This window comes from Pseudorca crassidens, chromosome 6 (assembly GCF_039906515.1).
Source record: "Pseudorca crassidens isolate mPseCra1 chromosome 6, mPseCra1.hap1, whole genome shotgun sequence".
Classification (NCBI taxonomy): Eukaryota; Metazoa; Chordata; class Mammalia; order Artiodactyla; family Delphinidae; genus Pseudorca; species Pseudorca crassidens.
Genome location: NC_090301.1, coordinates 81,763,311 through 81,777,208, shown reverse-complemented (window position 1 = coordinate 81,777,208; position 13,898 = coordinate 81,763,311). Strand labels below are relative to the sequence as shown.

At 34.1% G+C, this 13,898-nt stretch overlaps 1 protein-coding gene across 18 annotated transcripts in view; it reads left to right on the top strand.

Annotated features, from left to right (window-relative positions):
- Positions 1-13,898, top strand: part of MBD5 (methyl-CpG binding domain protein 5) — a 403,659-nt gene that overhangs the window by 61,322 nt on the left and 328,439 nt on the right. For 10 of the 18 annotated variants that reach the window (XM_067741998.1, XM_067742000.1, XM_067741999.1 and 7 more), the window contains 2 exons: positions 7,925-8,050; positions 9,635-9,732. The exons of 4 other annotated variants lie outside the window; for them this stretch is intronic. The gene's annotated coding sequence lies outside the window, so the exon portion shown is untranslated. Of the gene's footprint in view, positions 1-2,628; positions 2,698-7,924; positions 8,051-9,634; positions 9,733-13,898 lie in introns of all 18 variants that reach the window. 4 more of the 18 variants (XM_067741997.1, XM_067742006.1, XM_067742002.1 and 1 more) reach the window with 4 other exon arrangements.

Sequence of the window (13,898 nt, the reverse complement as noted above, 5' to 3'; positions counted from 1 at the left end):
GTATAAATAATAAATGAAAAATAAAATTACCACAAGTTATACTCTTTCCTCACTAAATATAGTTAAAAGGTTAACATTACTCTCAGCATATGCCTAATCACTTGAAAATGTTGTATCACAATTAAGAAATCCAGATTCAGCAACTCTTTTTAACAGGTGGGAAAATGTTGTTTGTCATAGAAATGTTCATTTTCAAATTCTTGAAAGAACACAGTGAATATTAAGATAACATTATTTAAAGAAGTATTTGAGACTGAACAAATTTCCCCATATTCTGTTGCTTTAGAAATTAAAACTACTTCCTTATGTTATTTTTACATTAGATCTTGAAGGGAATACAAAATTAAATGTAATTGCTAGCAAATGATTTATAGCTGACCGCCTGTCATTTTATATTATTGGTTGCATTATTTAATCCCTTTAGTACATATACAATCTGTATTTAAGTAAAAAGTACACTTGATTTATTTAGTATTAAAGTGCTTTAGTAATATAGGGTGTATTTTAAGGAAATACCTTTATTTGAAGACTTTATTTTCAGGTGCTTAAAATTTATTCCTTTCTTATGAAAGGTGGGAACATTTAATAATTAGATTTAACATTTATAAAGTGTTTTGAGAGTGTGTAGAATAGTATAACTACAAATTACTTATTATGAGCAATATATGTCCCCATGCATAATACTCATTTTTAAATTAATTCCATTAATTTGAGTTAGATTATCTTTGAAGTATTCTTGCTACCTTCAACAGAGTTGGAAAAAAAAAAATTTCAGAGTGAAGAAGCAGTTTTTCAGTGTTTGCAAGTGTTAAATGTTAATTGGGATCCCTGAGCTATAAAGCCACCAAGTGTGGGAGAAGGGAAATTGAAGTACCCTTTTCTTCTTAAAAGAGAATATAGAAAGTCATTGAAATATTGTTAAGAGTTAAAAGAGCAATATTATCAAATTTTAATTACCCCAGGACAAATTGTATAATCAGTTTAACATTTACACTTTTCCTTTTCTTTCTTTCTTTGATATGCTTTTGACTATTTAAAAGCGAATTACAAGAGAACAGAGAAGGAAAAGGAAAATGATGCAGACAGACTATGAACATTTAACCTGGTAATTTGTTAGACGTTCTGGAAAAAATGGGGGATAAATTACTGAAAAAGCTATAGAACTATAAAGTATTGTTCTTCCTTATCTTAAAGCAGTGGTTCTCAGCTCCTCATTGCACATTGCACAATGTTTGGAGATATTTTTGATTGTCCTCACCTGAGAGTAGCAAGATATTACTACTGGCATCTAGTGGGTAGAGGTCAGATATGCTGCGCTAAACATCTTACAGTGCACAAGACAGCCTCCAACAACAAAAAGTTATCCAGTCCAAAAATATCAGTAGTGTTAGGCTGAGAAACTCTGCTGCAGAAAGAGACACACCTCTCTCAAAAATAATATAAATACAGAGAGATTATGCATAAGGCCATACAACTACTAAATGAAGTGGCCAGAACTTAAACTTGGATCTGCTGATGCCAGGCATTGTGCTTTCCTTGGCTCTTAGAATCAAAATTTAATTTATCTTTGGAGAATTATGGTGGAGTGGAGGAGGAACAAGAGAATCATCAGAGTCAATGCTATGTCTCCATTTCTGTTATGTTCCTCTTAATTGTAGTATAATTGGGTTTATATATATATATATTTTTAGATGTCTTATTTATGCAGTCTCTGGTAGTACCCTTTGTTTTGGAATTGATATCTTCAATTTTTCCGCATTAAAAACTTAATCGAGGGCTTCCCTGGTGGCGCAGTGGTTGAGAGTCCGCCTGCCGATGCAGGGGACACGGGTTCGTGCCCCGGTCCGGGAAGATCCCACATGCCGCGGAGCGGCTGGGCCCGTGAGCCATGGCCACTGAGCCTGCGCGTCCGGAGCCTGTGCTCCGCAACGGGAGAGGCCACAACAGTGAGAGGCCCGCGTACCGCAAAAAAAAAAATTCTTATACATTTATGGTATGCCTTTCTAGATGCCTTGAATTGAAAAAACATTGATAGTATGTATCAAGTTTTTTCTTTTTTTTTTAGTGTTTAGTTTAGTGAAAAAAATTAAAACATGTTTAGTGAAAAAAATTAAAACAGGATACAAAATATATATAGCTGCTTTTGACGAAAAATAAAAGATATAGAAAAAATACTGGCATATAATACTGGCAAATATCTGGTATATAGTATTACTTACAAATTCAAACTGGTGGTACTACAGTATTCTACTAAACAAAGTAGGTTATATTGATCCATTCATTCATGTACCAAAATATTTTCTTAATGCCTTGTAAGTTTCAAGCACTATGCTACATTCTAGACATAAGGCAGAGAACAGGAGAAGCACAAAACTTTTCCTTAAAATGCTAAGAGTCTTATCTGGGCAGACAGACAGGTAAGCAATAACAAACTATGCTAGGTAGTAAAGGAGTCCTGTGGGAGTATATAGCAGAAGCCCTGTATTGTTATTAGTAAGTGTAGGCTAGGTTAATCTTGGTAGCAAATTAACCCAGATATCTCAGTAATTTATTACACAAGGAATTTGCTTTTCACACAAGTAAGATCCAGTTTATATCAGGCATTTCTCCTCCATCTTGCTTCTTCAGGTGGCTTCTTCAGTTGTCATGACAGAGGAAGTAGGAAGTAGAGAATTGGACATTTTTAAGGACAATGCTGTAAGTTGTTTACTTCTTTTTCCTCTCATCTTACTGGCCAGAAATCAACCTCATTCCCCCAACCTTACTCGAAGGCATGCTAGAAAATGCAGAGGAGGTACATTTGACTATTTGTTGAGCACCAGCTCTGCCACTGGCCTATACCACAGACTGGACATAGGAAAGGCCTCCCTGGAAGCTGTGGCATTTAAATTGAGACCTGAAAAATAAGTAGTTACCTAGACCAGTAAAGACATGGAAAAATTATTTCAGGTAGGAATAATCTTGTTCCAGTGCCTAGAGGAGACAGAAGGATGACCCTTTAAAGAACTGGAAATTCAGTATTTGAGCTTTGAATGTAGGGGGAGGGCAGGCAGGGGCACATTCATGAAGGACTTTATAAGTTGTGTTAAGGTATTTTAAAATTATTCTGAAGGCGAGGAGAAGCCACTGGAAGGTTTAAAGCATGATAAAGTTTGAGCAATGTGAGTAGAGTAATGTAATAAAGTTTGCATTTTAGAAAAGTCATTCTGGTTGCAGTGAAGAGTATGGATTGAAGGAGAGCAAGATTGTAGGTGCGAGGCCAGTTAAGAATCTCCAGTATCAGTCCAGTTAAGCAATGATGGTGACCTGTAGGAAGAATAGGGATAGAAGGTAATAGATTGGAGAGATATTTAAGAGTTATAGTTGTTGGAATTTAGTAGTTCATTGGAAGAACAGTAATAAGTGGGTTATTTGGGGGATGGGGAGTGATTAATTCAGTTTGAGATATCTTGAGTTCGAGACATATAAACCATCAGAGTGTTTCTGTCTGAATGAAAGATTTGAATACATAGATAGGTCTAGAAATCCGAAGAGAGATCTGAGCTGAAGATACAGATTTGGGATTTATCAGCATTTAGATCATACTTAAGCCACAAGAGTAGGTGAGTTTGTACATGCATACTGTAAAGGAAAGAGGGCCTGTGGCAGAGCCCTGTGGACAACATTTAAGGCAGAGGTTCTTAATTTTCACAGTGTCTGTGAAAAAAGACGGAGAAGGAGAAAAGAAGGAGGAAAAAAGAAGGAGAAAAAAAGAGTACTACCTGGAAAGAACCTGAGACTGGAGGAGAGCTCTTTTAATAATTGGAGAGACTTAAGCATGTTTAACTGCTAAGGGTAATAGAGAGACTGAACAAATTAGCAACAGAAATGATAAACAGGTAAGAGGATTGAGACTAAAAAACCAGAGCACGAAAAGAAATACCTTTCCATACTAAGAGGAGGGAAGAAGAAATGTTGGAAATCCATGAATAGTAGTTTGTAGCATTGGTGGTAGAAAATTGAGGGAACTGAGTTCTCATCTCATCTAAGGGCAGTGATTTTTTTTTTTCCTATTAACCAGCACTTTATATGCTCTGCTGGGAGTGAGGGAAGAGCTGGTAAGGACAGAGTTTTTAGAGAAGTGATGAATGTTTGAAACAATCACTAGGGAGAGGTTGAGAGAGCTAAAGAGGAAAAGCTAATAGGATTACCAGGCATCATTGAGGCCCAAATTGAGGGTGCTTACCAAGGATTTATGGTGGCCACTATCTGTAGAGTTTTATATTTTGTAATTTTTCTGTTGAAGCACTCAGGAACCCAGATACAATGGAAGGACAGTGAGGCAGGGGAATTGAATATATTGACAGGGGAGTGGCTTACGTGATGTACAACGCAATAAAAACAGAGTAGGGAAGGCAGTAATGAGAAAGAACAAAAGGTAGAAAGTAGCCAATGAAATGGTCTTCAATTTTTTAACACATACCATCGATGTATATATGTATTTATAAATTATATGTATTTACCTGTATGCTCATATACTTTATATAAAGCTTATTAAAAATATATTAAATTACGTAAGTATAATAAAATCTACTTTGTATAACCTGCAACCTACTTTATATATTCTACAAAAATATAAACTATAAAAATATAAAATATAAATAATGAAAGATTAAAAAGTTCTAAGACTTTCATCTTGTGCTCTACAGGATTGTCTTACACTTGTCTTACAAGTGTATTTTAAGACACTTGTCTTACAATTGTCTTACACTTCCTACTTTGGAGATGACTTGCCTTGAGAATGTATATATATTGGATTGTAATTAGTAGAGAATGCTGGGATGTTGGGAGGTCATGGTCAGAGAGTAGAATGTCTAAATTTATTATTTTGAGGGTAGAGCAGTAATGACATCTGGGACATGTCCATGGAAAAAAATGGTAGATTGAATCACTAAGAAAAATCAAGAAATGGAAGACAAGTATGGGATTATTAATGTAGCATATTGTGGTTACTCTGGTTGATTGCAACTTTGGGGTAAAAATAAAAGCCTGTGAGCCAGGTGCAAGGGGATAAAAAATGAAAGAAGTTTTTGAAGAGGAAGTTATCTAGTAGGTGACAACGAGGAAGAGGGATAAATATACAAGTCTGCAAAAAGCATAGACTTGTACTCCTTGAGAGACTTTTTGTATACACTACCTGCAGTAGACAGTGAATGCTGAAAGATATTCCTAACTCAAAAGTAATTCTTTACTGGGTAATTTGTTTAAGGAAACAAGTCCCTCATCTCCCGTTGATAATCCCTGGGGAGGGATAAAGTGATTCATACTCTAGAGTTAATTGTTATAATTAAATTGATACTTAGTTTAAATCAGTACTAAGGAATGGAAGCAAAAACTTCCAAGAATTGGAGCATAATTTTGGAATCTTTAGTCAGATGTCCTTTTTTTCTCTCCAGAAAATTGGGATCCATCTTACACTTCTATCAATTCATGAATGCGTTTATATGGTAGTTTTTATAATGATATTATTTCATGTAGATTGATGTTTAGATTAATGAAAAGAAAAAAATGTATGAAATCAGTACTGTCTTGAAAACTGCCAGCTGTATGATCCTAAGTATGGGGAATTTTTAATGGCAGACCTGGATAAATTAGGAGATTTTGAATTTCTGGAGGTTATCATGAGGGTCTACAAACCAAGGTAACATGAGGAAATGAAAGTGTGTGTCAGGAGAGAAAGGTAAGACAAACTGAGGGAGAACTGAGTCTGATTTGCAGAATTTTCTGAAACCAGAATGGAGACTGTTTTGTCTCTGAAATTCATCAGACCCTATGACTTTAGCTGCTAACTTCATTGTGTCTTTGTTCATTCCCGTCTAACCTGCAGTTTCTGAATATCTACTTTCTCCAGCTTTCCAGGGTCTTGCCTTTCAGTCCTTTATAGCAGGGTAGAGGTAGAGAGAAGCATTCATTCATTCATATACTCATTTATCAAGATGATTTTTATTGATCATCCATCACTACTTGATGCTGGGTATGCAGTAGTAAATAAGAAAGTTCATATCCTCAAGGAGCTTACAGGCTAGTAGGATGGAGGGATAAATAACTGGAACATAGTGTGATAAATTCACTAAAATCTAATAGAAGGGGAACCTAAATCCATTCCTTAGCAGTCAGATGAGTCTTCTTGGAGAATGTGACATTTCATGTAAGACCTAAGACCTTTGAGGAGATGAAGATCAGAGTGAGTGTTGGGTCACAGGGGAGGATGAATGTTCAGACTGAGAGAATAGAATAGAATGTCCCTAATGCAAGAGAAAGCAAAAGCCATATATTGACTGGGAAAATTAGATCAGATGTTAACCCCCCCTGTCTTCCCCATCTCCATCATTAGAGATATACTCAGATTTTCATACAAGTACAAACCTCTATACATAGGCCTCAAATGCCAGAGTCTCAAACTTGCATGTATGGAAGTACCTTATTCCAGTTATCTAATGGTGCATAACAAATTACCCAAAACTAATGGGATAGAACATACATTTATTATACTCACAGATTCTGGGTCAGGATTTCAGACAGGGCATAGTGGGGATGGTTTGTCTCAATTCCATGATGTTTGGGGTCCAGCTTGAGGATTGGAAGTCTGTGAGAGCTAAAGTCATCTGCATCATTGTTCATTCAACTTTTTAGCAATTAATTTTGGATGTTGGCTTGGGGAATTAATTCTTCTCTAAAAGGACTACTTTGTATGGTCTCCTCATGGGCTAGTTTGAGTTTCCTCATAGCATGGGGACCAGGACCCAAAAGCAAGTGTCTCAAGAAGAAGAAAATTAGGTGGAAGTTTTATATACTTTTTATGATCTAACCTCAGGTGACCTAATCATCTTTACCATATTCTACTTGTTAGAACAGTCATGGGCTCATGTTGAAGGGAAGGGAAAATACCACCTACCTCTCAGTGGGAGGAGTGTCAGTCACATTGTAAGAAGAGAATGTGGGAAAAGATTGATTTATTGATTAGCATCTTTGGAAGGTACAATCTTGCATATTCCTCACTTAAGAATGTTCACAAATAAGATCAAATCTATGTTCCACTGCACCAGTAACAGTCATTAATTTCCCTTTATAGTTCACCTGTCGGTTATTCATCCACGATGTCTTTGACATTACTTTTGAGGTATTTTATAAATGTTAGTAGCTCCATCCTGTCCAATAAGTGCAAAAGCATGAAAGAAGGCTAGACATGGTTCAAAGAAAAATCAACAAAGTTTTAAAATTAAAACAGAGATAAAACTACAATATAACTAATGCTTGTATGCTGTCACCTTAAACATATAAATAAATGAAATTAAATGCACATCCTTTCAGAACCTAAAATAAATTTAAGTAAAGGAACTTCAGTACTACTTTACCATCTTTATGCTTGCTAGCTAGGTTAGGAGAGTGTTGGGTTTGTTTTTTTAACCTCATTTTATTTCACTATACTGACTACTAGCCTCAGCTATAATATAAACTGAATACTAAACTTTTTAAAAATTGTGTTCTTTCAGTAAAAATAGATGTTAAATTTTAAACTACAACTCATTACATTTCTCTTTGTTTTTCTTTGTTTGGTCCTGATTTTCCCATGCGTAGATTTGTCTTATGTGTGTTTGTGTAAGGTATGTATGTGTACTCACACATGTGTGTATATACATACACAAATACGTTGAACACTCTCTATATACATACATAATACATACCCATAAATGCAAATCAAGCTCTTTGTTGTTTCACTTAGCCTATCTTAACCATTCACAGAATCCTCCAATTTAAAGTGATCCAGGTGGGCCTGAATTAAATTAGAAGGAAAATGTTTAAAAGTCATGTATCTAGTCTTGTTTTCAAGTTTGCTGTTCTAATCCATCCCATCCTCCTTTCTTCTGCCTCAAAAATATTGTAGGAACAAGGTTGATCTGGGCATGAAGTTAAACAGGATATTGCTTTCATCTACTTCAGCCAAATCTCAAAGTCACTGACCTAAGAAAGACCTCCCCATCTACTTTGATAAAAAGCAGAGTTGAAAATGGTAATGTCCACTATTTTTTGCTAGTTGCTGTACATTTGTTACCTCATTTAATCCTCTGAAGAGTGTATGTTATTCTGTTTATTTCAAGAGAGGAAAGCAAAAGGCTAGAAGAAATGAAGTAGCTTGTCTGTTACACAGCTATGACATAGTAGTGACAATAAGATTCTAGCCAGATCCGTCTAACTCCAAATGCTGAGTTCTTTCAATTTAGTATCAGTACCTGTAGTTTTTCTGTAATATTTCTCAGCTGAGTATTTTGATTTTGATGTAACATTTATGTGAGTGATCAGAATCGCTTGTTTTATTCAGCTAGCTGAATATATAAACCTGGATTGTTTGTAGTAGGCATTTACAAAGCAGAAGACTTATAAGAACAGAACATTGGCCCTACTAGGAGCTCACAGTCTGTTCATTGGCAAATCAAAGAAATTTTAAAGTCAGACAAAAGAAACTATGAAAAGCATGATTTATTATGTTGTATAAGACTAGAACATTCCTACTCACCAGGAGAAGATAGATGGGAAAAATTTAATCAGAATATAAGTTCCCGTAAGAAAATAGAGCATTCTGTGAGAAATCAGACTGTTGCCTTAGAATAAATTTCTCATGTATCCATGTAAGCAGCATGAAGAAAACAAAATGTACATTATGAACTTTTTCTTTACTGTACCAAAGCCAAACACAGCCCCAACTGTGTTGCTACTTACTACTTGATCTTTCTATTATTTTGCTTTCCATCAGTGACTTTTTTCCTCTTCAGAGTAACAGCTATCCCTAATGGTAGAGTGCATTTCTTACAGAGATCAAAATTAATGCAATTGAAAACATTATGGCCTTGAAAATACTTTAATATTTAATTTAGTGGTTCATGGGTAAATGTTACTGGAGTTATAGAAAAGTTAAGATAGAAGTAGTGGTATAAGAAACAATCCCCAAAGCCAATCAGTCCTAGAAGAAGAGCCCAGGATAGTGGCCTTAGTTCAGGGAACCTTTTCAGGAAAACACACAACCTGTTGACATTCTGATACATGCTGCATACTAAGGTGGCAAGTTAGTACATGGAATAGTTTGGAAAGGTAGCCTCAGAATTCAGTGAAGTGCCCTTTCTTTGTTCTGGACCAGAGATACGCCCGACTCTCCCCCGACTTTCCCATCCCGTCATACATCCCTTGGCTTCTTATAATTTCTAGCTATGTCACTATATGGAAAACTGAAACAACATGGGCATGATTTTTTTTTTTAATTTCACTGTATTTTAGTCAAACATGGATGTCTAAAGTTTGATTTCAAAATAAATTTAAGGTATCTTGCCAGAGTTAGGAGAATAATTTAAACACATTATATAACTCACATTATTAAAGCTCATTTTTAGCATTATCCAATAGTAAATTTAAAATCCTGTTCTTTATGAAATAATTTTTGTGACAGGTGCCATGCTTGACCAGTGTAATGTAACATATTAATGCATGATGAGGTTGTAAGAGGGGGCATGAGAAGCTGTGACAGCAGTGGCCTGAGTTCCCTCCTCCTGGAATGGCCAGCCGTCTCCCCCTAGCTAACTCTAATTTCTTCTCTCATACACAGCTTAGAAGTCATCCCTTCTGCGGACATTCTCCGATCTTTTCATTTTGCATTAGGTGTACCTCCTCTGTGAACATCTGTAGTATCCTGTGCATACTCAGGTACTTCTCTTTATATATCTCTCTCTCCTTCACTGGACTGTAAAATTGTTGTGAGCTTCACTGTTTTTCATCTTTGTATCCTCAACATCTAAACTTGTGCCTCATACCTGGTAGGCATTAACATCTTTGTTGAATGAAAGCACACATGAAAAGATGAATATGAATAGATTTATAGGTATTTTATGAAGCGCACATTCATAGAAGGTTATGTTTCACAAGGAAAAAGCATTAACTCATTACCCATGAAACATTGTCTTGTTATGCTTCTTCATCCCATTCTGCAATATTATTTTTTGTTTCTTTGGATCTTTAACCTATTGCACTAAACAAAAAATAGTTACTACTTAAACTACATTTTGTAACTTTGTCATTAAGTTTTTAACACACAATATTGACTATTTGTAAAGGTTACTCTAAATTTTTTCAGAATTTTTAATTTGCAGTTGTATTATTTTGTGGCCAGTTTTCCTCCCAAAGAATGTATCATTAGGTATTCAGTGGATGCAGTAGCAAAATAAGATTTGCCTTTTGGAGAAAATTTTACTTTGTGGAAGATTCTTTGGAATGTGTCTTTTTAAAGTTATGGGCTTTCTGATTTTAATCTAAAATTAGGTGAATAATATTTATAGTTTTTGTAACACCTTAGAGTTCACAGATTGCCTTATGTACTTTTTTATATAATCTTCAAATTAAATTGCTTGCGAGATAGCATAATACTTACGAGATAATATGGGATATCATAAATAAGTAAACAAAGAATCATAGAGGTTAAATAACACCTTAGATTGTACAGCTGAATCTGGAATTTTATTTGTGAGGAGATTTTTACTGTTGATTCAATTTCTTTAGTAGTTTTGTTCAGAATTTTCTATTTAATCTTGAATCAGTGGCAGTAAGCTATATTTTTCTAGTTTGTTCATTTCATCTGTCTTCAAATGTATTGGCATGAAGCTATTTTAATATGCTCTTATTATTTTAATGTCTGCAGCATCTGTAGTTATGTAGTTTCTGACACTAGCTATTTCTGCATGCCTGCCCTTCCTCCTTCTCTTCCTCGCTTCCTCCCTCCCTCCCTTTTTTTCTTCCTTTCTTCCTTACAACTTTTTAATGAATCTATCCAGAGGTTTGAAGTTTTACGCTTTTCAGAGAGTCAATTTTTAGCTTTCCCGTCACCTCTATTTTATCTTTATTTTCTGGTTCATCAGTTTCTGGGTTTTTATTTTAATTATTTCTTGTCCTTTGCTTTTTTCAACTCCTGTTTTTTTCTTTTTTTTTTTTTTAAAAGTGTATTGTGTTTCTTTTATAAAGCCTGTTTTGTTGGATTCTCAGGTCACTAATTTTCATCCTTTTCCATAGTAGGCATTTAAGGTTATAAAATTCTCTTCAGTTATTGATTTTCACATATACCACAGGTTTTCATATTAGGTTGTCACTTAGTTCTGAATATTTAGTTCCAATTTCCATTTCGAGTTATTTAGAAGTATGCTGCTTATTTTCAAAACACTTGAATTATTTCTAGTTATCTTTTTGTTATTAAATTCTATCTTAATCTCATTGTTGTTAAAGAATGTGGTTTGTATAATATCAATTATTTAACTTGCTGAGCCTTATTTTTGTGGCCTAGTTTGTGATCAGCTTTTGAAATGTTCTATTTTGGAAATGTACTTGAAAATAACGTGTATTTTACAGCTCTGGGTATCATTTTATACATATGTCCATTAGATAAGGGTAATTGTTCAAATCTTTTATGTTCTTATGACGTTGTCTTCTTGACCTTTCAGTTACTAAGCTAAACTATAAAGCTCCCATTTTACATCGTTTGTTTAGTTTTTCTTGTCAAGTTTTGCTTTATATATTTTGAGATCGTTAGCTGTGTACAACTTTGTTATTGTTATATTTTCCTGAAGAAGTAAACTTTTTATCATTTAACAATGATCCTCTTTATTTCTAGTAATGCTTTTTTCCTTATATTAATATAATTTTGATATTTGTATTAATATCTTTTTTCATTTTGTACTTTTATTTATGTTATGGATGTATCTTTTGAAAAGAGAACAATATAGCTAAGTTTTTTTAAATCCAATCTGACAATTTTTATCTTTTAACTAGACTATACAGCCAGTTTACGTTTATTGTAATTACTGATGTATTTGGGTTTATTTCTGCCATTTAATTTGGTATATTTATTTTCCCATCATTTCTTTGTTTCTCTTTCTTTCTTTTATTGCCTTCTTTGTGCATTCTTCACTATTTTTTTCTCATTCATTTTTTTTCCTACTGGTTTGGAGGTTATACTTGCTTACCCTAGAAATGTTATCATGTATACTGTTTAAATTATATACATACCTTTACTCTCTACCCAAACAAAAAGACCTTAGAAGAGAATATTTTAACTCTGCTTACCTTTTTCAAATTTATATATTTTTGCTTATGTTTTTAATTCTGTAAGAAATAAATATCCTATTTTATAATGTTAATATTGTTTATATTTACCACTTTTTTTCACCTCATCATTCTTTAGGCATTTCAGAACTTTTGATTGAAAATAAATTCAATGAGGACATGAGAGTGATAAACACTCTCAGTCTTTATCTCTAAATGACCTTATTTCACTCTCATTGTTAGAAGAATTTTATTGGGTATAAACTTCTAGGTTACTAGGTTAATTTCTTTTAGCCCATTAAAGTTATTATTTCACTGTCTTGTGGATTCTTTTTCTTTCAAAAGTTTAATTATTGGTCTGTCAGTCCTTTGAATGTAATTTATCTTTTTTTCTGTTTGCTTTTGATGTCTTTTCTTTTTCTTGTATTAACAGTTTCACTCTTCCAATATATCCTCTACCTCTTTCTGTCTTTGCTAGAGCTTTAATTCAGATGTACATGAGATCTGTTTGCAATATTTTCCATGCCTCTTTATGTCTCAGGATTACATCTGACATAATATATTCATTTCTCGATTACAGTTCTCTAATTCTCATTTCAACTATTTTGAAGTTACTGTTTAACCTATTGATTGACTTCTTTTGCTTTATCATACTTTGCATTTTTAAAAATTCTCTTTTTTCAGAATTCATCTTTTCTTACATTGTTAAACTTTTTACTTCTTGAAACATATTAAACATATTTATTGTATGTGCAGTAATTCTAATACCTGGCAACTTCTTAGGAGGGATTCTGCCATACGTTGTTTATTTGTTTTACATATGATGCCTTGTTTTTTAATATATTTAAATGATTTTTAAAATCTTGAGCTACTCATTTTTCTTTGAATTTTACATGTGAAAGTATTTTGATACCTGTGTTTCAAGGTGTACATTTGTTTCTATCAGATGCCTGACAGTATTAGTATGATACTATTAATATAGGACCACTTTAAAATCTTGGCTTGAGATTTTGTGGAGCAAAAGAGTAGTGAGACTTCAGACTGCAGACTGCAGTGAGGGTTAGCTCGTGATTACAAATTATCAGAGAGGACTTATTTTTCCCATCCATCCAGTGTCAAAGTTCTGTATAGGCAATTTCCCTTACATTTCCTCTTAGGGAAGGAAGCAAGAGGGTGGGGGTGTTATGGCATAATGCTTAAGAGCATTGTGCCTAGACCCAGACTGTCTGAATTTGCATTTTGGCTCTACTGCTGACCTTGAACAAATTACTTAACCTTTCTGTTCTTCAGTGTCTTGATCTCTAAGATAAAGATTATAATGGTGCCCTTTTTATGGGTTTTCTGAGGATAAAATGAGTTAATATCTTTGAAGCACTTAGAACGCAGTAAGTTCTATAAGTGTTTCCTATTATTATCATGATCATCATTATTGTGTCTAACTAACTCTTATACTAAGTGAGTAGTGCTTTGTGGCCCCAGCACTCTTGGGGGGTGGGGTCTGCTGTTAGACATCCTACCTTTTGAGGCCTCAAAAATTAATACTCAACTTCAGCTGATTCAGCAAATATTCGTAAGACAAAAGACAACTCAAGTGCTTACCTTACTACTCTGAATACCAGTCTTCACTTAGTCTTGTCCCCAGAATTCCTTACTTTTTTTCTTACCTCATGGGATCATTTAAGTATTTTTTATATTTCTTATTTTATTTTAGTTGTTTTCAGGTGATACTCGTGTTACAGGATATAGAAGTCCGTTATACAGCTTGTAAATGGCAAAGCCAAGAC